Here is a 24,708-nt window from a genome sequence, read left to right on the forward strand (position 1 = left end):
TCTCACGAGGCGCACTGCTCTCTTAGCACCCTCACTGGTGTGGAGCCGAGGGACTGAGTTCAGACTTGTCACCCCAGCATATTCTGCAGGAAGCAGTGTTGACTTAACCGGCTTCTGTTACACATCCCAGGGTCACCTCTACCACAGTGGTGCTGGAGTACCTGGGTCTGAGTACTCTGTCACTTGCTAGCCGGGTGTCGTCTAGTTATTTTTAGCTAATTTCTGTGTCTCACTTTCCTTATTTATTACGTGGGGATAATAATGTAATCTACCTCATAGAGTTGTGAAATGTGATGCATTCATATATGTAAAATGCTTACAACAAAACCTAGCATATTGTAAGCACTCAATAAAAAAGAAAGGCACTCTAGTTGCAAAGACCTTCTTGTTTTTGCCTTATAATAATGTGGGTATCCCCAACGGGCTACCTAAGTTATTTGAGAGACAAGTTAGGAGAGGCAATATTGTAACTTTGGTAAAGAAAAAAGTATGTATGAAAGGAATATTTATGCCTCTGTAAATGATACTAAAAACAGGATAGGATTTTCTAGAGTGGGACTTTATATATAAAAATGGAAGCATGGCTATGGGTGGAGTGCATCTCAGGAAGAATGCATGTTGAAAGGCAACATCAATTTGATCTTCAAGATTATAAACCAACATTTGTGTGTAGTTGAGTGGGGAGGGGATGTCAAAGGAAATGGTACGAATGGGGGCAGGTAACAAGAATGATCTATGAAGAACAACCACCATAAAAGACATGCACAAAATTCCTAAAAGAAATATCAGGGGAAGGAGATGAGTATTTATGACTCAGATGTCTAAACTGAATGCAGAGTATGGTTTGGAGAATAAGGGAATTTGAAATTGATCTAGAGACGTAAACACGGTTGTTTAGCTAGCACTGAAATAGAGAGGTACTCATTCTTGGATATGGAAGTGGAAAGACAGCAGATAGAAAGTACGAGTGCACACATGTATGTACGTATGTATGTATGTGTGTGTACATATACGTCTACCATATCAGGTACCGTGATCAGAGATTTCCATTTATTATTTAGGTCTATTCTGAAAATCCTGAGAATACGATATTATTAGCGCCATTTCACAGATGCCATTTCTGAGACTCAGAAAGTATCTTAGCAACGTGTTTAACAACACGTAGACGTTTAACAGGAGAACTGGGGATTAGACATAAGGATGACTGACTTTAATCCCAAGACTTTCTACTCTACACTGATTCTCTTATTTATTAAGGAGATACACACCTGTATTAAAAAGATCTGTAAACGTCAAAACAGAAGCCCTGAGAACAGCATTTGGGGGAGAATAAAAGGGCAGGTGATCTTACTGTGGTCATATACCAAAGAGTGCCAAGTCAGATGGAGGAGTTTTTATGTGATGTTTTTTAAAGTTTGAGTTACAAAATTACATAGTAAAACGAGACAGGGGAGGTGAGACTTCAACTGTCCAGACTTTTGCCATGAATTTCTTTTTTGCTAACAACAGCATGTAGTAAAATCTCGACTTGCCTTGCAAACAATTTTATCCCCAGAAGGTTAAGTCAATAACCAAGGAAACTAGAATACAAAGTTTAATTTAACAAATAAAATTCAAAATTGTTTTGGAATTGGCAGAAACCCGGGTGAAAGTAATATTATTTCAAAGCTGAGAATGAAGGGAAAGGAAAGCATCTATACCTCTGACGCTGAATGGCTGAGATTCTCTGCTGAATGCCAGTTCTCATCGGGCGTCGCTCTTCCCTGTTTTGATTTCAAGTCTTTTAAGATATTTTCAGGCTGAACAGGAAAAGTCAGTTTCTGTGGGTGTCTGGATGGGAAGATGACTTCCTGTGTGCTAAGTCTGCTCTAGCCTTCAAGAACAAGATTCAACCTAAAGAATACATTTGAAATATATCAAGGTGTTTATTAGCTAAAGTATTGAGGTATTTTGTTCATATAAGTCAGGGTTTTTCTGTGCAATGCTTATGTAGTTCAATTTTAAAATCTTAAAGGGAGGATTTTCTGTTTGCCTCTACTAAATTCTATGATGTGAGTGGGGGCCCATTGCTCCCTCTCGTCAAGATTTAATTCAATGGTTATTTATGTAAAGGCTCTGGTGTGCAGAACGCAGTGCTAAATGATGTAGAGAGATCACCGATGATGAATCCCAGGGAGATTGTGGTGTAGTGATGAGTTAAAAAACAACCAACAAAAAACAGATGGCCATCGTGGGTGTTCTAGGAGTTTTTCTTGTTAGAAGAAGGATAGAATATATTCAGTTGTGTGCAGTCAGGAAAGACGACCGGACAGCCTCTACCCTGGGGAGACAATGGGTACAATCTGCCTTTCTGTCCTAGAAACTATGACAGTGCCTGGTAAAAATCAACAAAAATAGGCACATAATAGGTGATCAATAAATGTTTGTTAGAGGAACTTAAGATAGATCTTGAAGGAAGGATAGAGATTTTGATGGTTTGGAAATGGTTGGGTGGGAATGCAAGGTTTTCTAAGGGCAAGTATAGGTAAATGTATAGCTCCAAATCATAAAGAGTTTTTCAGTAGAAGTGTATTGGTCAGTTTTTGTGGTATATGGGGGTATATTTTTGAATTTTAAATATTATTTGACATATTTACATTTCCATATTTTCTGTATTTCTTTTTTATTAATGTCATTCAAGTCATTGAAACAAATATTGAACAGGATAGATAAAGCAGAGGCCTAAAGATATTTTTCAATCTTTAGGACTTCAGTCTTGATATTTCAGATCTACTTAAAAATGCTCATTGGGGAGAACTGTACAACAAGCTTTCATTTGGGTTATTGTTTTCCTTCTGCTTAAGAGCTCCCTTTAGAATTTCTTCAGTTCAGGTATTCTGGTGATAAGATCCCTCAGAGTTTATTTAAAGGACTTTATATTGCCTCTATATTTGAAGGACATTCTCACTGGGTATAGAATTCTTGGAAATTTTCTTTCAGTGCATTAGATATCATTTCTGATAACTTGTCTTTTGGCTACCAGGATTCTGTTGAGTATCTGTCAGTCTTATTTTTGCCATTTGAAAATACTCTATCTCCCCCATTAAATGCCCCACCCTCTACAGCTTTAATAATATTCACTTTGTCTTTGTTTTTTAGCAATTTTAAGATTTCATTTTTGTCTTTGGTTTTCAGCAGTCTTTGGTTTTTCAGAACATTTACTATAACGTTCTAGGTGTGAATTTCCTTATCTTTACCTTACTCAAGATTTGTAGCACTTCTTGAATCTGTGGCTTGATTTCTTTCATCGATTTTGGAAAATTCTCAGCCATTATCTTTTCAGGTATTGCTTTTATCCCATCCTCTCCTCTCTTCTGGGATTCTAATTACGAGTATATTAACATGGGTTTCATATGTTGCTTTCCCCTTTTCTTTCCGTGCTGTAATCTGGATATTTCCTCCTGATGTAGCGTCCAGTTCACTTTTATCTCTTCAGCTATATATAATATGCTTAAACCCATATGTTGAATATTTTCCTACCAGTGGTTATATTTTAAATTAGAAGATGTCCTTTTGATTCATTTTACACTGAAATTCTTTAGTTTGCTCTCTTATTTATTAAACATACTAATCACTTATTCTAAAGTCATCTTCTGATAACTACAGTACCTGAATTCCCTGTGGGTCTGTTTCTTACTTTATTGTTGATTTTGGTTAGTTCTTATTTTTGTGAGCATGATGATTTCTGAGGAATGCTGGGCATTGTGTATTAAAAGTATAGAGATAATATTGCTGTGGGTGATGTTATTTTCCTCTGAAGATATTTACTTTTCTTCCGGGAGGCAGGCAGGGTAAGGACAGAGCACTTTGATACAGGCAGAGATTAAATGGTTGCAAGGGTGGACTTTAGCCCTTGTGAGGTGGCCTTTGGTCCTTGGGAGGGCTGCTCAGTTTCTGTTTTACTCCTTTGGTTTAGCCCTTGGGAATCCCAGCTGAAGGTCTGGATTGTTACCAGGGCTGCTTTTCCTTAGCAGGCAGTGAACTCCGACTTTTGCCTGCCCAGCTCTGTGAGATTGAAATCAGCCCTATTTAGCTTCTTAGTCTCTTGACTGTCTGTAATAGAAGCAGCAATTGGGTTAAAGAGGAGGCAGTATTGGGTTCCCCTCTCTCCACAGTCGTGGCCCTTCAAGTCCGTGTGTCTTGATCGTCCTCTAACGCCTTCAAGCAGAGGCTATATTAACAGTTTCCCCCTCTGGTTATTTAGTTCTCAATTGGGAAGGTTGGTCTGATCTAATTTAGTCCATTATGTTGAAGTAGAAGTTGAACTACTTCTTTAAGGTGGTCTAATCTAGATGTTTTGATACCTTGATACTATATTCCGTTAATTTCAAATGCCAATTTGCTATTAATTAACCTGCTTGCTGTTGTTTACCAGGAGTTTTTGATCAAGTTACTGAAATTTTTTCTACGGCCATAACAAAAACATCACAATGTCATATGTTTGCGTTTAAAGATAGTTTATAAATTTTACTTATATTATCTCATTTAATCTTCACAACAGCCGTATGTTGTCAAACATTACCATTAAGTTCTCCATGGAGACATATCTGCAGTCATAATTAGTGAATAAATTGGGTCTGTATTTGTTTATCTCTAGTTAGTGAAATGAACATTCTGGAAAATATGGATGGCGAGAAGGGACTATTTGAATCTAGAAGATGAGAATTTTAAAGGACTTGGTGACAAGTGATTGTGGAATGAGGAGGGAGTGATCGTTTTGCTGGGATAAACTAAGAGGATGGTGGTTCTCCCTTTAAAGAAAGGAGGAGAGGAAATATTAGGAGAATTAAGGTTTGTCAGGGTAAATAATGAATAGAGAAAATTAGTACTGAATTGTGTTCCCAGAGGGGAGAGTTACTATGGCAGAGTGAAATTGTTAATGGACATTTTAAAGATGAGGAGAGGAAGAGAGAATGAGGCAAGGTGGTCTTGCGGGAGACGCTAAAGTAGAAGCAGCTCTCTTCTTCCTTCCCCTCCCCATCCCCTCTCCTCCCCTCAACTCCTCCTATTTATTGAGGGCCCACAAAGTGCCAGGCACTCTGCTGTCTTTGTATATACATTCTTGTTTAATCTTCATCCTATAAGATAGTTACTATTATGGTCCCATTTTATAGCCTTGTCCATTTGTCAGGCAATGAAGTCACCACCTCAAATGGAGCAAAGTGGTGAAGCATAAAGTTGATTACGAGATTGGTGCAGATTAGAAAGACCCTAGAACTGAGTCTGAATGAGTGCTTTAGAGTTTTAACCTGTAGGCAATTGGCTGAGCACAGGGCAATTTTTGGAGGCTTGTGTAGGCAGTAGAGCGCCTGCTGGAGGGAGCTGAGTTGGGAAGTGAAGAGAGTAGAGTAGAGGGAATGAAGGTTGGTTGGGGGCTACCTCAGTAGTGCACTTTGCATGATAAAGTCCTCTACTGGAGTGAAACCAGCAGGAAGAGAGAGATGCGGGTGGTGTGAGATTTCAAAGCTAGAAAGGCCAGGCCTTGGTAACTGTGAAGATGTGAAAGGTGAAGGAGGGGAATATCTTAAAGAAGGTTTCAAGCCTGGGGACAGAAGACTCCCTCACTGCTTTTGCTGCTTCTGTCCTTCCTCCACCACTTTCTTAACTCGTCAGGTGAGCGCCTCCTGTCCTTCAAGACTCTGTTCAAAGTTTCTCAGCCAAGCCTTTCCTGCCACTCCTCTCTCTTCCTCCTTCCACCCTGGGATGTGGATCTTCACTCTTGTTTCAGTTTTCTATTAAAAGTGTACTTCCACTACAGTAGTGTGATTCTCTTTTTCCCCCCTCCCTACTCGCCTTTCTTCTTTGCTCTTTTCTTTAAAAGAATTTTTTTGGTATGCATATATGTGGCACTATTGAGCTTTTTGCATTCAGGCACTGTGATTTCTTTAGGATTTTATTGCTGTTACCTCATACTATGTCTGACATATCAGTATTACATGCTGAATAAGTGAATAAATAAATGGGAAATCATGGTGCTAGTGCCAGAAATAGGTGAAAAGAAACAAAGCTCACAGCAACATAGAATGGAAGTCAACTGTAATTGATTTGATTGTCAAGTAGTGTTCTTCTTTTTTGTCTTTTTACAAAAAAATTCTACATAGGTTTCAGCATATTTCATCTATGAGTATTCCATGGAATAATAGTCAACTCCACAAACTGTATATTTTGAGACAATAATAACCAAGAAAAAGAAAATCACCAAAATATGCTATACCATAATATTATTGATGGATTCTTCTATTCCCTGTGATAACTTCCATTTCTTTTGACGATTGAGTTTACCACTTCGTGTTCAAATTTCTGCTTGATAAGGTTCTGCTTGATAAAGGTACTGATGAAGTATAAAATGCCCAAATATTGGACAGTAGAAGGAGGGAAAGGAAACACTTTACAGAATGAGTCATTTGCTTCATGGGGTTGAATATAATAGAGTCCTAGGGAATGACCACCAGTTCTGGAAGCAGACAAAATGGGATTGCTCAGAGCTTGGAATTTAAGAGAGGAACTGTGGAATGAAGGTGTAACAAAATTCACTAATTTAGACCTAGATTGAGAGTTTTTATAGTAGGAAAGAAATGCCAATAAAAACAACTTGCCACCTCATCTCATATCCAGCATTATGTGCTTAAAAGTTACAGCCCTGTGGTCATTAGCCAGGAAATCACACAGCCATAATTGCAGCATTTTAAGCCATCTCTTAAAGGGAATTCTCACTCTCAGCTTTGTGTTTAGTTATTTGTCTCTCTGCAATGATGCAGGAAGGTTAGCACATGCTTAGTAATTTTTAAGCTCCTGGGACCAGACTGAAGTTGATTTCATCTGCAATTTGCCCAGTGACAAGCACCCTTTTGAAGAAAAATACAGTCATGTGCTGCGTAACAACATTTTGGTCAATAACGGACCGCATAATGCAATGGTGGTCGCATAGGATTAGTACCATATAGCCTAGGTGTATCGTAGGCTATACCCTATAGATTTGTGTAAGATACATTCTGATTTTCACACAGTGACAGAATTGCCCAATGACACATTTCTCAGAATATATCCCCTTTGTTAAGCGATGCATGACTGTATTCACTATAATTTTTATTACTTCATGACCAATGATAAATCAAAGCTATGAAAAGAGTTTAAGTAGCTTTTCCCAATCCCTGGATTCACAGCTCTCTGAGTTATCATTTGAACAAAGGTGGTGGCTGGACACCAGTGCTACTCTGAGATGGTGAGCTTAAGGAAACTTAGCCGGTCCCCTCCATCTAGCTTTAAAATATGATGTTGCTATACGACTAGGGAGAGAAGACTTTTCAGTTTAAATCCCTTCTTTTCCCTTAGCTGGGACTCTGAATTGTAGATTTCATGGACGAATAGGTAACCTTAGTGAGTGATTTGAGACTACAGTACATAAAAATATGTCAATAGTTCAGGATGACTGATAGCTCCTCTTGTAACCAAAGCCACCTGCAATTTTTTATAGTCCTGCAGCATAAGCCATCTTGAACAGATAATCAATTCTATTGCACAAACAGTCACTTCTGTTCACCAAGGAGGCCCACTTTCTCTCCCCAAGCAGGACTATAAAAAAAAAACCTACATAATCCAAATTATCAAAGCTTCTAAAATATTGGGAGCATTTGTAAAGCTAGCCTTTTCATCTCCTCTCTATACTTTGCCCCTCTGCTCTGTTATGAGTTAAACAGCAGTGGGACCATTTATGCTGCTATTACATAGATTAGTGAGAACTTGAATGACATGTTCATATGCATACATGCAAACACACACACGCACGAATATTTTAGTCAAAGTATCATTTCTTGCCCAGCTTTTGCCCAGAATTTTGATCTTTAAAAGATTAGGAGAAAATTTATTTATTTTTCTCTTTAAATAAAGTATCCAAGTGCATTGCAGTAACAGCTTAGGGACAGCAGGAATTCATTTTTCCTTAGCTACTTTCTACATTTCATTGAATTAAAAATTGTTAGTTTGAATTTGAAATCTGAATTTCATGAGGTATTCACTAAAAATATGCTTGTGAATTACAGTTTTTGATTATAGCAGACAATTTAACAGATAAACAGTTCATATATTTTTCCTCATCCATTGAAATGCCATTATACTGCAGAATTAGTGATTCTGGGTTTCTTATTCATTTCTTCAATATGGTATACACAATGTCATATTTGCCATGAAATATTTAATGGTATTCAAATATAAATTAAGCCATTCATTCATTCCACAAATATTTATTGAGCTTTAAGTAGGTGACAGGCACTGGTTTTAGGTGGTGGGGCTTAAGATACCGTGTTGAACCAGACAGTTAAGGTCCCAGCCCCAGGTGCTGACATTTAAAAATATAGGTCAGGGCTGGCCCGGTGGCGCAGCGGTTAAGTGTGCGCGCTCTGCTGCGGCGGCCTGGGGTTCGCAGGTTCGGATCCTTGGTGCGCACTGACACACCGCTTGTCAAGCCATGCTGTGGTGGCGTCCCATATAAAGTAGAGGAAGATGGGCACGGGTGTTAGCCCAGAGCCAATCTTCCTTAGCACAAAAGAGGAGGATTGGCATCGGATATTAGCTCAGGGCTGATCTTCCTCGCAAAAAAGACAAAAGAAAAATATAGGTCATCAGTTAGGATCTAATGGCTCCAGGTCTAAAATTCTCTTTGTAGTAGTTGGGCCACTAACAAATAATGATTTCGTTTTTTTTTTTTTGTGAGGGAGATCAGCCCTGAGCTAACATCCATGCTAATCCTCCTCTTTTTGCTGAGGAAGACCGGCTCTGAGCTAACATCTATTGCCAATCTTCCTCATTTTTTTTCTTCCCCAAAGCCCTAGTAGATAGTTGTATGTCATAGTTGCACATCCTTCTAGTTGCTGTATGTGGGACGCGGCCTCAGCATGGCTGGAGAAGCGGTGCGTCGGTGCACGCCCAGGATCCCAACCCGGGCCACCAGTAGCAGAGCACGTGCACTTAACCGCCAAGCCACCGGGCTGGCCCCCAAATAATGATTTTGAAGGAACCACTGAAACCTTAGAATTTCACAAAGAGGGGGAAAAGTCAGTAATAAATGATTCTTGCTTATTAGTCATAAAACATTATTTTCATATGTGAATTTCAACTTGAGACGTGGTTGTTATTACTTAAATTCAGGCACTTTGGTAGGGGAGAACAATGTCAAATCCAATGGGTTGTATCCTTTCCAGTTTCTAGTAGAGCTTAGAAAGCATAAAGAACTCGCACGTTTAGAGTTCTTTGACCAATTCCAGGTTGCAAGTCAACTTGGGGACACAAGTTTTTTTCTTCAGATTATCTGGCCCCTAAAAGGATACCTTGATGACCTGGCAAACTGCTGGCACATGCTCAACTCAAGAGCCTGTTTTCAGGTGTCGTGATAGCCTAAAGCAGCTATTCTCAAATTTGGTTCAGACTCCTGGGGTCCCTGCTACCTTTTCAGTGCATCTACAAGGTCAAATTTATTATCATAATAACACTAAGATGTTATTTGCCTTTTTTATCCTATTTCTCACAAGTGTACAGTGAAGTTTTCCACTGTACATTTGGAACCTCCGCATAACTCAGTGAATCAATATTTTCTATATGACCAATGATTGATACAAATTGAGCATGGGTAAAGATCAAGTGCTGAATAGATCAGTGGATTTTAATATATTAGAGTATGAAAAGTTCACTGATAGGGGCTCAGATTCCTATGGAAACTACCAGTTGTTGAGTTTTGGTGTAGTATCAAGGAAAGAATATCCAGAATCATCTGGAAAGGCTGTTACATTATTCCTCCATATTCCAACTACATATCTGTGTGAGAATGGGTTTTCTTATCTACTTCAGCCAAAATAGGATATCACAACAGATTGACCATAACAGCTAGGAGACTCCAGGTGTCTTTTATTAAGCCAGACATAAAAAAAATTTGCAACAACGTAAAACAATGCCACTATTCTCACTACATTTTTGGGGAAAATATAATTGTTTATAAAAATTTATCATTTATGTTAATAGTAATGGGTTTTTCGATTGTTTTTATTAATTAATAAATATTAAACATTAGTTTTAATTAGTAATATAGTAAATATTGATAGATGTAACCTACATTAGAAAAAGCTCTTTGGAGTCCTCAGTCATTTTTGAGATTAAAAAGGAGTCTTGATATTCACCAATTTAAGAACCACTGATCTAAAGGAATGAGGTAGCAAATCCACCTTCGGGAAGTTCAAGTGTAGAGTAAGAATTTGTATCGGTTACATTCCCTGGGATCCAGGATCTGCTCCTACTTCTCATTTCAAAGCAGTTTCAGGATGTTTAGATAGAGTCTCTTTAATGGTTTGGGGCTTCCCATTCTGTGTGTGATTACAGAGGATGAAGACAAAAAGCCTGTACAGTAATTTAGTCAATAGAGTCCATTTTTAATCTCCAATCTCCTATATCTCAGAGTCATGAAATCCTCTAGGCCCATTTAAGAATTTCAAACTACAGCTACTGAAGATGGGGCATTTTACAAGGGCTTCATGACATTTATTCTTCTTGGAGATGCAGCTTGCAGCTCTGCATGCTAAAAGAAAATCAAAATTGCTTATCTGAAACATCTCCATCATCCATTTGGAAATGAAGAATGCTGCCTGCTCTACTTCTATCCCTGCAGGAAGCTACACCCAGCTCGCTTCTCAGTCTGGACTTGTTCTCAAGGTCACCTATGTAATTTTTTTCAAAGCCTCAATGTCCTTAGTATTCTCAGAGATAATAGCGCCAAGCCCATCAGTCATCATTTCCTCGTCCTCAATTTTCTTTTTGGCTTCCTGCAATTTTAATCCCAAGCCCCTGCAATTCCTTTCCATGGAGGCTTAAGTGGTCCCATTTACAACCAATTTTCAGCTAATATTTGATGCATTCTTTTAAAATAAACCAAATAGTCCTCGCTCTGCAGGCTTTGTACCTTTGGACTTAATAAAATGAAAGACCTGATAGTGGGCTTTAAACTGATGTGTCTTTCTTGTTTCATGACTTTTAAAGAAAAATAGAGATCTTTAGAAATAGGAGGTAGATATTTTTTCCTGATGGGTTAATTTCAGAATCTAATGCTGTCACTAATAAAGGGAAAGAAATCGCTCTGTCATCTGTGTTGCACATTGCACCAATTCTTATAAAGGAGAGAGGGAGGGAATGAGGATAGGGTAGATGAGTAAAGAAACCATAGATTTTTCTGGGGGCTGTTTCCTTCTAACCTCCTTTGGGGATGCCTTATCTCTGGCCCCTTCTGTAAGCTGATCCAGCTCATGTCTGCCTGACACATGAACCACGCAAAGCTTCTTTTTAAAGAGATTTTAATTCCTGCTTGACAGGCTAGGCTGAAGCCCATGAGCAACAATAGGGTGGTTTTTTTTTTTGAACAAGAGTGAAAGCCACAGTGCACCTGGTATTCCATTGAACACTAGACATATTTTTTTTCTAGAAAAGAAAAAAAACAGTTAAAAAAGCAAAGTTTTAAGAATAAAACATTGCCAGACGTTATGTCTTAAGAAAAGAGAGCCACCATTTTTGGCCTGACGACTGTTTTTGTCCCTAATCTGTTTTAAATCTTTTAAGGGTTTTATCCAGGCTTTCTATAAAATTAACTCAGTTCTTTAATATTTTTTTATCCTACTCTGAAATTTCATCCTTAGCCCCTGTGTGGAGTCTCATGAGATAAATGACGTCTTTGGACCCAAGATATTTGGGTAAACTGACCATGTCCAATGTCTTGGAGGGGATCATCCTTAAGGATCGTGTGAGTCCAAATCCAGAAAAACAATGAAATGATTTAGGAGTTGCCTGAATGTCTTCTTTACAAATATAAAATGAGCTCCATTTTATTTATGACCATAGCAAATTTCAAACAGCTTTCATTTCCCCCCAGTTGCATGCATTGCAAGCAGTGTTAAGGTCTAAAAGTAACAATGAAAACTCTGATCATGGAGTTAGTGATGGTGGTGCTGTGACAAGGCTGGTGACAATGGGGGAGCTGTCATTTATTAACTGAGCACTGGGTGCCAGGCTTCATGTTCAGTGCTTCACATACTTTTTTTCTCTAATGTGCATACCAGCTCTGAGAACTAGGTGTCGTCATCTCCATTTTCCACAGATGAGGAACAGGGAAACTAGGACACCAAAAGTTGGAATGACCTGCTTAGTGTGATGCTCATGTAAGCTTGGTGCCAGAGCTGATACCATGTTGCACAAAATTGGTTTAATCAGCTTTTTGACAGAAACTCTCTATTTACATCAAGGGGAAAAGAGCCACTTATAACTGTATCTCACAGCCCCATTTACATAATATTTTCACAGCCCTATCTTAATCCTCCCAGTATGCTTATGAGGTAGGTGGCAAAAAAATCCCCGTTTTGCATTTCTTCCTATCAGTGATTCTGTGGTGACTGATGCTAATTATGACGCCTGGGAGGAACTGCAGAATACTAAATTAAGGAACGGTTTCTGGTTATGCCAACTATGTTTATAGTTCAGTATTTGAGTAAGTGTTTTATTGATGTTCCCGTGGAAGAGATTGTTCTCTTCTAGTTATTTAAAATAGACTTGCTGCATTTGTGGCTATAAATTTTTCTCAGGGCTTGCAGCACTGCCTGTTTCTCAGTGGACACGTTTTAAAATTGTATGTTAGTTACTTGGAAAACATTTTCAAAAGCTTACTGAGCGGGAAAGTCAGGAACCTAAGGGTCAGTGTGTGCTTTGCTACTAATTAGCTCTGTGACTTCGAGCAAGGCCTGTGACCTTTCTGGGCCCCACTTTCCCCATTTCTACTATAAGGGTGTGGGATGTTCAGTAAGGCTATACTAGGATTTCTTTTATCCGTTTTGAAAAAGTTAGTGACACCTGGTTCTTAAAACTTTTATTGCTCAATAATATAATACTAACACACGTCAGTTCTTTTCATCATAAAGATATGAACAATTGTATGCCTTCTACATGTAGAAAAACAGATGAGAAGCCATTGGAGGACAACTTTAAACTCTGTTTTCTGCTATGGCTAGGGGATGAGGTGCTGTGTTGATATATTTAGTGTTAGGGCCTGGATTATGTTTTTATCATAGATTACCAAATCTCAGAAATTTGGTATGCCTTCCTTGCTTGCTCGCTTCCTTCCTTTCTCCCTTAATAATTTAGTCAAAAAGCCATTAGGTGGGCCCGAGCAGGGAAGTCCAACAAGCAAATATATTAAAGGTAATGGGAGCCAGATTCTTACTGTCAGAGAAGAAAGTTAAAAAAATAAAAAAGAGAAGAAAGCTAGAATGAGCCTTGTGCTTTGGATTGGATTTTGAGGTATCAGTGTAAACTCATGGATTTCAATATGTAGAAATTATATATATATAAATAAATATATATGTTAAAGTATATGCATTATATGAATATGTACATAGACATATATACATACACGCACAACACACCCATTTCCTAACCCTGCTCACTGAAAGGCCAGGACGCAGTGACAGTGAATATAAGCACATTTGTTGTCCAGATCTTGGTTTCTAAATAAGAGTCTTTGCTAAAAGGAATCACAGATCTTTGAAAAAATGTCTGGCTCTAGGGCTGGGGCAGGGAAGGTACCAGATGAGTTTTGAGTATCTTGTTGTGCCTGAAAATATAGAAGTTCTCAAAGCATGATGAGAAGATGCCAAAAGAACATAACAGCCAACTTGAAGGGATTCCCATTAGGCAAACCACTACAATTTGAGCATCAAAATAATAATGAGAGGTACTTATTACATCCCACTGAACAACCATAAGTTCATACGGATATAATAAATGCATGAATAAGTTGGAAGAAGAGAAATGATAAATAGAAAGAAGGCTGAGATGAGAAGGATGGCAGTTTGGCAATTGTCTTAATAAGAATTCAGGTAAAAACATCAGTGCATGCTAAACTGGAATGAGTGAAAACTGGATGAGGATTCAGGATATTTATATCACCTCAAAGTATCTGTTCACAAGTCCTTATTAATTATGAAGGGCAAAACTATAACTCGACTGGAGAGACTTGGAAGGTTTGACCTTTCTCAGGTGATCAAAGTTACACCATTGATGGGACAAACTCACATCACATATCACTTGATGGGATGCAGTGAGAACACAGCACCATTTCCCAAAAATGTGATCCTTGAAACTTCTTATGAGAAAACCTTACTAATCCTGGTTTAGGGGCATTCTGCAGAATAATTAACCAGCAATCTCCAATAATGGAAGGATAATGAAGGTCAAGGAAGAGCTGATACTGCTCCAATTTGAAGGATACTGAAGGGCGATGACAACTAAGTACAAAGTGTGATCCTGGGATGGCGTCTTTGGCTAGGAAGAACAATATTGGGGCAGTTGGCCCAACTAGAATGGGGTCTCTTGGTAAAGGGTATATGGGAATTCTTTGAATAGTTCATACAATTTTTCTGAAAGTTTGAATTTTTTTTGAAATAAAAAATAAAAGCAGTTATTAAGACAGGAATGCTTAGCTTATAGTTTTTACTTTATTGTACAAAGTTAAAAGGAAGAGTTGCAGAATTCCGTTTTATTTTTGATTTTATTTGTATAAGAATCTTATGGGGTATGATCATTGAATCAGACTTTTAGTTTTGGTTTTTTGAGAAATTGTTGTATAGAAAAGAATATAGTTTCATGAAATCAGGACTTTTCTGGACGTGTAAGGTTTGTGTACCTGCACAAATTCACCCAAATTGGACTGAGAGGAGAATCTGAACCTTAGAGTTTCTTAGGGTCAACACTATGAATATCATAATGATGGTGAGTCATGTTAGGTTAATGGGATTATGAGTGGGTGTTCTGGAGTCAGACTGCCTGGGCTCCAATCCTGCCTCTGCCAGTTACCAGATGTGTGACGTTAAGCAAGTGTAAACTAACCTCTCTGTTTCTCATCTCATTGGTAACATAGCTAACGATAGTACCTATGTCATGGAGTTATTGTGAGGACTATGGGATTAATACCAGTAAAGTTCTTAGAAGGATATTTGGTGTAGAGTTAATACTATATAAGTTTTGTTATTATTGCTACTGTTGCCACTACTAACTACCACAATATCGATAACTTATGTCAAGACTAGAGAAGCTGGTTAAAAGAAATTCCATTTGGTAGTTGGAAATTTGATTCCTCCTCACACACTGATAGAAAGACAGTAATGCCATTGATTTTGGATATTAACACTGGGTAGTGATCCTTTACAATGCTTCTCTTATCCCCAAAGCCAGCCCCTACCCTTAAGTACACCTTAGAATTTCTTTCCTTTTTTATAAGGGGGAAGGCACACATTTTAAATGTTCAGAAAGAACAGTGTAAATGAAGACAGAATCAATGCAAAATACAAAGGAAACAAGATTGGAGAATTGGAGAATCAAGATCCAAAGAAAAATGTTTATCTTCACAGAAATACCTAGGAAATGTAATGACTGCAGGTCTTATTTCAAGTTCACATATTGAATCTCCACATGTTTACATATCTACAAATGTAAGTAAATTTATGCCCCAAAAGGAGCTAGGAAACATGGACTATCCCTGAACGGAGGGTGCTCGACTGCTAGTCAGTGTCGTCTATGGTGGACTCGGCATCCTGCCACCTGCAATGGGCTCTCAAGGACTCCTGTCCCCAAAAGGCTTCTAGTCAAGCTCATGACATACCACACATAATACTTAGAGAACATTAAGTATTATGCATTTATATTTATTTATACTCTGCTCCTTTCTTAAAAGGGTTTGAAGAAACAAATCAAATTATATATTATCCCAATAAGTGCTAAATTATCTAGGATAAACCAGCATTAACAAAGTGTAAAATGAAAGGAGACCAGTTGGCAGAGTGAGAGGAGAGAGAGATTTTGAGCAGTGCCTAGAGGAACAGGTAATGAATGACAAGTTAGAGGAAGGAGATACATGGGCAATAGAAGAGGTGAAGGGCTTCACAGAATGTATGTTTTCTTTTTTCATTGATATGTAATTTTAGGACTATAAGCATGTTTGTGGTTGACTACTTGAGCAAACTGAGGCATAGGAGAGCTTGAGAAACATCTCAACATAGAGCACATTCGTTGCAGCTCTGCTTAAAGGACCCGAGTTCGGGCCGGCCTGGTGACGTAGTGGTTAAGTTTGGCATGCTCTGCTTCCGTGGCCTGGGTTCGCGGGTTTGGTTCCTGGGTACAGACCTACACCACACATCAAGCTATGCTGTGGCAGCAACCCAGATCCAAAATAGAGGAAAGATTGTCACAGATGTTAGCTCAGGGCCATTCTCCCTTACCGAAAAAAAAAAAAAAAAAAAAGATCCAAGTTCCCGCCCTTTGATAAGGTCTCTTTTCTTTATATCATCCTGACTATGGTATTTTGAATTTTGGATCACATTTATATATTTTGAGAACACACTAGTAGTTGAATGGGAATAAATAACCTAGAATTCCTTATACCGTCTAAGCTTTATGAATCTTTCATGGTGTAGAATGTCTGGACAGATATCTAGGCAGTCTGTGTAGTGATTAAGAACTCAGAACCTAGAGCCGGAATCCCTGGGTTCGAATCCTGGCTCTGCTATTTACCAGCTGCTCCATTTCCTTCATCTGTAAAGGGATAAGAAATAAATGAGGTTATATGTGAAAAAATACTTGCAATATAGGAAGCTTTCAGAAAGTACTGACTAGTATCTGTCTAATGAGTAGAGACCAGAAACTCCAGTGCTTTTTGAAGACTTGGTGTATTTCCATAATTCAGTAGTAACCATACAACACCTTTCCTTCACACCAAGTTCTAATAAATCGTTGACTTTTGTCCATGGGTAAAATCATATGCTGGGGTTGTTCCATTATTCTCATCCTGTGGAGATCATGATTTGGAAGTTCTTGACAAAAATCTTCAGTGTCTGACTTAATATCAGTGTTACAACTGAAGGTAAAAGCTAATTTTATTCTTTTAAATAGGAATTACTAGTTATTGAAGCATAGAAATTAAAAATTATTAACATGTCTTGAGATCTAGAACACATCAAATAGAATTTTGGTATCTTAATGTTGAAAAAAATTATGAAAACCAATAAAAAGTACAACAAATAAGAAAAACTTGTTTTCCCTTAAGGTGATGAAAAGCTTCATAGAACCATCTTCATATCAGTTTTTGAATCCTACAGTACCTAGTTGTTGAAATAATATCATAAAATAAGAGGAAACCACAAATGCTAACAAGCAGCTTACTGTGGGACTGAAGCAATTGATAAACTGAAGTAGGAAGGCCTACAAAGGATACAAACCTTGCTATAAACAGCAGGAAGTGTGTCTCGAGCCCCTCACACTCTAGTCCAAGGATCCAGAAGGTCTGACAGAGGAGAAAATCTCTTCTGAGATCGCTTGTTCATTTTGTGCCTAAATATATTGTTTTATAGTTAAACATGAAAACTGATTTAAAAAACAGAAAAGTGTGGGAAACTTCCAATAACTGGCTTATTTTCCAGTCATTTCTCCTATTCTCCATAGAAGTTGTTCTTACCTTCCGCCATGCACTTCAAACTTTCCACCCTGCCAACTAGCCACATGGCTGTAAGAGAAACTTGAGACATCAACTCCCTCCACTTCTGTCTCCACACCCACACAATTAAGCTACACTTACCCTCTGTGTCTTTGCTACTAATGAGAGATGGGCCACTCCCCCAGTCCCAATCATTCCTTCTTCCCATGCTCTGGAACCCACATCAATGCCCCCGCTTCTCTTCATCATCTACCATTCTTGCTACTTTTTCCTTCTTCCTGACCCCTTAATTCTGTTCTCACCTGCTCACTCTTAAATCTTTTTTTTCTCTTTTTTTATTGTGATATAATTCATATGTCTTAAAATTCTCCATTTTGAACTGTACAATTTAGGACTTTAGTATATTCACAAAGTTTCAAGACTATGACCATGATCTAATTCCAGAATATTTTCATCACCACAAAAAGAAACCCCATACCCATTAGTAGTCACTCTCCATTTCCGCTCTTCCTCCCCCAGCCCCTGGAAGCCACTAACCTACTTTCTGTCTTCACAAATTTGCTTATTCTGAAAATTGCGTATAAGTGGAATCATACAATTTATGGTGTTTTGTGTCTGGCTTCTTTCACTTAGCATAATGTTTTTAAAGGTTTATCCATGTTCATTATTTTTTTTTTTTCACATGTATCAATACTTCATTCTTTTTTCATGACTAAATAGTATTCCGTTTTGGAATGTACCACATTTTAATTATCCATTCATCAATTGATGGACACTTGAGTTGTTTCCACTTTTTGCCTATTTTGACTAATACTGCTATAAACATTTGTGTACAAGTTTTTGTGTGGACATGTTTTCAGTTCTCTTGGGTATACATCTAGGAGTGAAAATTACTGGCTAATAGGGTAATTCTATGCTTAACGTTTTAAGGAACTGTCAAACTGTTTTTCAAAGTGGCTGCACCATTTTATATTCCCACCAGTGACATGAGGGTTCCAATTTGTCCAGGTCCTCCCCAGCACTTGTTATTGTCAGTCTTTTTTATTGTAGCCATCCTAGTGGATGCAACAGTGGTTACTTATCTCTTAGTCTCTTTTGGACATCATATTTCTGGAAAAGTCTCCTGAACATCCCCAACTCCTCCACTCTTCAGATTGTGTTAAAATTTCCTCCTATATAACTTCCATAGCATCCTGTGCTTATCCTTGTAACATCCCTCATCACACTGCATTACAATTGTCTGTTAACTTGATCTCCTCTATTAGATTGTGAACGTGTTAGAGAGGATACTAAAATGTCATTTCCCATGGTATCTCTCAGGATTAACAGTGCCTGACACAATTGAGTCTTGTCTTTTTTGTGGGGGAGAGGGAAGTGTGTAGGAGACTTGCAGACTAGGCTCCAAGTCTTTGTTGCCTGAGCCCCTGAACATAAGAATGGAAGTATTCATTGGTATTATTTGTTAGCTGATAACTAGTGGTCTGGGAGAGAAGACAGGATATTTTTCAGCTTGTATGTTTGGTTTTCTAGATAATTATTTTTTTATTTACTATTGCGCTAAAGCACTGTAGTCCGTTAATTTACCAAGATGTTGGAAGGAAACAACTAAGGATATCATACAATGTTACCATGAGGGGAAAACACTTAAGTGACTTTAGAAATATAAATCAACTAGCCATTTTTACTTTGACCCTTTTGAAAAGCGTAACTGATGGAGAACTGTTTCTTTTTCAAAATTCTACCAGTTACATATACTAGACTAAAAAAAATTCCAAATGTAGATGGAAGTCAAGCGCAGTGTCATGAAATTGTGGACCTTCAAACTAACGGCTGATTCTGATGGTGTTCAGTTACAAGTATCAGAAATCTGAGATTCGTTAGCACCAGAGCTGAACAGATAGGGATCAGCGGTGGGGAACAAAAGCTGAAAGTAGAATTAAACATAATTAAAGACTTAAAAAAAAGTTTGAATTAAAAAGTACATCCAACTTGGAGGTTGACTCATACTAAATTATAATGCCCTGTGCATAAGTACACATTAAAAGACATATTTAATTAGTTCTTTTGAGCCTTTCTCTACAAAAATCTATTTGTCTTTCTAATCAATATTCAGACAATTTTGTTTTCTGGTTATTTATGATCCCATCAAGATTTGTTTCAGTGTTTTAGATTTTTCTTAGTCGAAATAAGGTTATGCTTGGACTAGATAGCCATTCCCTTATTTGATAGTGCTTTCAGTGTATTCTTAGAAACTCTATCCAGCTTCTTAGCTATGATTTTTGTATGCTTCTGGAATGAAGAGGAAATGGGGGAGGGAAAGAGAGAGAGAAATAAATGTAAGTTGGACTGAGATCAGTGAGATAGTATCAGATGAGGCCAGATGAATTTGGCAGATGCTCTTCTCATGTTTCCCACTCAAGCGCACACACATTGTTACTTGGAATACCACTTGCATTTCTTTCATACTTCTAAGATGTTTCTTCAGCTTCAGTAACAAACTTGAACTTCAAACAGGAGCCAGGAATGAATATTGAGATTTTTTTTTTTAACGTGTGAATGTGCTTAAAATGGATATTTGGCTATTAAGGTTTGGTTAGTAAATAATATAATAAATGCTTTTTAAGCACAGAAATGAAAGTGTGGAGGCACAAGATAGTAGAAGGTGTATCACCTTAAGAGTCAGGTAGATCTGAGTTTGAATCCTCGTTTTACCACTGAATGGCTGCATGACTTCTGCAAATTAATTTGTCTAGCTTTCCTCATATGTAAAATGGGCATATTAATCTTTACTTTATAACGTTGTGATAGTAAATGAATTTTAATGACACATAGAAGGCACTCCGTAAATGGAAGCTGTTTGAAAATTGTCTTATATATTTGGAAAAAGTGGCTCAATATTTCTTAGGAAAAAAAGTAAATTCTATCAAACACTCTCTTTAATGTCAGCTAGGCGTTTTATTCTCATGATGTTCAATTTAGATATAAATGGTAACTCTATTTCCCTGGTTCCTGTATGTAAACATGGTAGACAAAGAAAAAAATGAAAAACCTTGAGTGTGGGAGCACTGTATAGTGCTTTTATTTTTGTGTAGATGAAATAGTACAGTACCATGTGGTAATATTAATGAAAGATTATTAAAATTGAATGGGAGTAGAAGGGATTCAATATTATTTTATTTCTTGTGGTATTTAGGTCACTGCAGACAACTGAGAATTGGCCTTTTAAAAACTATATGTATCTCCTCACAGGAAAAAGAAGCTAGGTAACCTTCCAAAAAGTTCATTCCTATTACTTAAAAAACCCAAAAAACTAAAAACAACTTTTTCTTTTAAAATAATTTTAGGTGGCAAGAAAATGCAAAAATAATAGAGTTCCCATGTACCCTTCACCCAGCTTCCCCCATGATAGTATCTTCAATAACCGTAGTACAATGATCAAAACCGGGAAATTGATGTTGGTAGTTGACACTTCCAGAGTTTAACCCATTCTTCTGTTTAAATGGAGGAAATGCTTTTTTATGTCTCGCTTAATTGATTTTCATTTAAGTATACTTTTTGAAAGTCAGTATGCTTAATGAAAAGACCTTTTGAAGTAAGAATGCCTTGGGTTAAATCTTGGCTCTGCCACTTACTTATTCCTGTGTACCCCTTAGGACTTTTTTAGCATCTGTGATGCTCTGTTTCTTCGCCTATAAAAGGGAGATATCCTTTACCTTGCAGAATTGTTGTAAGGATTACCAATTGTGAAATTTAAAGAGCCTTTTCAGTAAATGGTAACTTTCAGTATTACTGTTCTCTTGCTCTGTTTTCATCAAAACTGAAAGTAGCTGGTCATTTTCTTTAATGTGGTATGTGTTCTTTTGCACTTGTGAACACCTATGAGTGAAGGGCGAGTAACTGGTATAGACTACAACAGCTTCGTGGTTCTTCTGTGTCTCTTTGTAATGTACGTGCTATGCCTCTCGGCTTTCCTCTCTTCCCCGCATCTTACCTGCACAGCTAGCTCTTCTCTACCTTTTTTCTACCTGATAGGCCAGAAGTCATTCCTCTTCTCGTCCAAATTGTATTTCTTCTCCAGGTGCCTTTTGTCATGTGGATTCTATGGAACCTAGTTATTTTTAGATTTTTGTTTGTTTTATTTTAAATAACACCTCTTCTAACTTAGTTCTCTTTGATAAGTCGTTGATGATAGCCTACTTCAAGCCCAAGCTCACACAGCCAGCTCCAGGGTTTCCCTACCCAAGTTGCCCTCCAGGGAACATTGTCTCCAGGGGTGTGATGGGGCTTTAGAATGCTGCTGCCTCCTTGGCTGCAGAGAGAGGTAAAGGTGTTGTTTCTAAACCTGCCCGCACATTCTCATCTCTCTACTTGGGTGCGGCTGAAATGGTAGGAACACAGTTCTGTGCCCCACTCTTTACTGTACTTTTTAACCTCATTTAGCCTAGAAGTGTCTAATCCTATTTAAATACTTTAAAATGACTATTTTCAGTATTGGCCCAGTAAAGGTGTTTTCTGATATAAGACCCTAAAGCTGCCCTCAAAAGACAATTTTCAGTTGATTTGGAATAGAAATTTTTGTTTACTTTTCATTTTTTATTGAGCTGCACATTGGGAAGAGCGGATGGACTTTTCTAGTCTGTTAGGCAGCATCTCTTTCTCCTGCTCTCTGGGAGTCTGTGTAACCGACTCCTGTTTCCAAGTTTTTTGTTTTATAACTTTGATCCTTAGAATTTCTACCCTTTCGTATCTTTTAACTTTCCGTCTCTAAGAGAGGGACCATATTTTCTTATATCTACATCTTATTCAAGTGTGTTTAAGAAATGTTTAAAAATGTTCCTCTATGTTTTAAAATATCCCTTTAGGCTTTAACAAGTGGCATATCATTTCCTGCTTTAGTTTTGGCCTTAGTCCGACGAGCCGGGGCTGAAGTCGGGGTGAAAAGTTCACTCTCCGGAAGTGCTGCTTAAGTCCGAATCACGTGAGGAGGAGCAGCCCAGGCTCTCGGTAATTCCCTGGGGACGTGTCTCTGGGAGAAGGCGGCACAGGAAGGGGGCTTTTTCTCCGTTCTGCTTTCCGTGCTTGAATTTTTAATGAATGGGTGGCAATATTCTTATTATTCCAGGAACTCACTATAATGCCCTTATTATTGCCTGGATCAGTGTTTTAAAATTGAAAGTCGTAATCCATTGGTAGGTTATACAACCAATTTAGTAAATAGAGATAAGCATTAAAAAAAAAGGAAGCAAAATAGAAGCAGAGTACATTGCATTTAATAATGTTTTAAGGTCTATGAATATTGCTATATGTACATTTAACCCACTGCGTCCAAATGCTGATAGTATGTTATGGTGTAGAACATATTTTACTTATATTCCCCCCCCCGGGGATGGACTCCCCTGTTGTCTTCATTTTATCTCACCACCACCAAGGCTGCTGTGAACAGCCTGAGACATACCCCGGACTGGAAAATACCCAGGGGCATTTCTTGGGATCTAGACTAATAGAATTGCTGGGTCATAGGGCATGTGTATACAGTTCAGATACTGTAAACAGTATTATGTGACAGATTACTCATCCAGAATGATTGGACAGTCCACACTCCCATCAGCAGTATGAGTGTCTGTACCCACATTCCTGCCAATACTTTGCATTATTAACTTCTCTAATTTTCCCTATTTCTATCGTGTGGGTGTAAAATGATATCTTTGTGTTTCATTTGCTTTTATCTGATTACTGATGAACTCAATCATCTCTTTATATGCTTATTGTTTTTCTGGATTTTTCTCTTCTGTAAATTCCCCTTCAAACTCATGGCACATTTGTTCACTGGAAGTTTTTGTATTTACCCTATTGATTTACAGTTCTTTGAATATTCCAGATAGTCCCTGGCTGGTTTTAGACATGACAAGTCTTCTCCTAGTCTGTCACTTTTCTATTAACTTTGTCCATTTTGTTCTTTTAGTGAACAGAAATCTTAATTTTGATGTGATTGAGTTCATCAATATTTTACTTTGGGGGCTTTGTGAAATAAATTATTCCCTATCCCTCTGTTATAAAATTTATTTTTATTATCTATTGTATTAACTTTGTAGTTTTTCACATTTAGGTCTTGAATGCATTTGGACACCATTATGGTGGTAGGTAGAAATCCAGTTTTATTTTTCCATGTGATAATGGTCTTTCCTCAACAAGTTGGTGTCACCTTCGTGCTTCATTGATCTCTTTGTTCTTGACCGTAGTTCATGCTGTTTTGTTACTGTAGCTTCGTAGTATATTTCAGTATCTAACAGAGTAAGTCCTCCTTATTGCTGTTTTTCTCAGTGTACTTAGGTATCTGTGAACTTTATTTTTCCGTATGAATTTTGAAAGATATCAAGTTCCTCAAAATATAGCTGAAATTTTGATTTGGAATGTATTGAATTTATAAATTGAAACAGAAGAACTAACCTCTTTTTAATAAGTTATTTCACATAGGAGCTTTCAGTTTTTCTCCATTTATTCCATCATCTTCTATGTACCTATCATAATTCAAATTATAAACCTTAGTACAGTTCAAATTATTCTCCATAGAGATATAGGTCTTCTTATTAACACTTGGAGCCAATAGAAGATGAAGAAAAATAATGCAAATAATCTATAAAATGATTCTAAAATAGTTGTAGAAATTGAGGGTTTAGCAATTGTTAAGGTAATAATCTTCCTTTGATCATGGATTATTCATGCAGGGAGAAATCTTAAAGATAATCTCAGATACCCTAACATACTATAAATATAGATAACTAGTTCCCAGTGAGGTCAAATGACTCGCTCAAGATTACAGAGTTAGACAGTGAGAGAACCTCAGGTTTTCCAACTCCTAGTCCATTTCTCTTGCCAACAAACCCTGCCCATCATAGCCGTATGCCTCTGATATCTTGGTATTTAGTGCTCTTTTTCCCCCCTGGTAGAGTTAATGTTATGGTTTGCTTGTGCTTCAGAGAAACTGGCTTCTTTTCTTCCTGACTTGCACAGGAAGATTATGTCTTAAGATAGAGAAAAAGCTTCTTGAGCAGCATGTTGTTTTCTTATAAATAATGGTCTAGGTTAGCATTTGGGTCATTTTTAGTAATTATATCCCTGCATTCGAGCTGTGGTTGATAGAGACTTGAAAAGATACATGCAGT

General features: G+C 37.7%; 1 long non-coding RNA gene across 10 annotated transcripts in view; it reads left to right on the forward strand.

Annotated features, from left to right (window-relative positions):
• LOC147915384 (uncharacterized) overlaps positions 1 to 24,708 on the forward strand; it is a 388,885-nt gene that overhangs the window by 218,650 nt on the left and 145,527 nt on the right. Inside the window, exon 4 of one of the 10 annotated variants that reach the window (XR_015553980.1) lies at positions 22,442 to 22,549. The exons of the other annotated variants lie outside the window; for them this stretch is intronic. This is a non-coding gene — a long non-coding RNA (uncharacterized LOC147915384). The remainder of the gene's footprint in view (positions 1 to 22,441; positions 22,550 to 24,708) is intronic. 10 annotated transcript variants of the gene reach the window in all.

Source organism: Ceratotherium simum, chromosome 13 (genome assembly GCF_057802395.1).
Source record: "Ceratotherium simum simum isolate JZ-2026a chromosome 13, ASM5780239v1, whole genome shotgun sequence".
Taxonomy (NCBI): domain Eukaryota; kingdom Metazoa; phylum Chordata; class Mammalia; order Perissodactyla; family Rhinocerotidae; genus Ceratotherium; species Ceratotherium simum.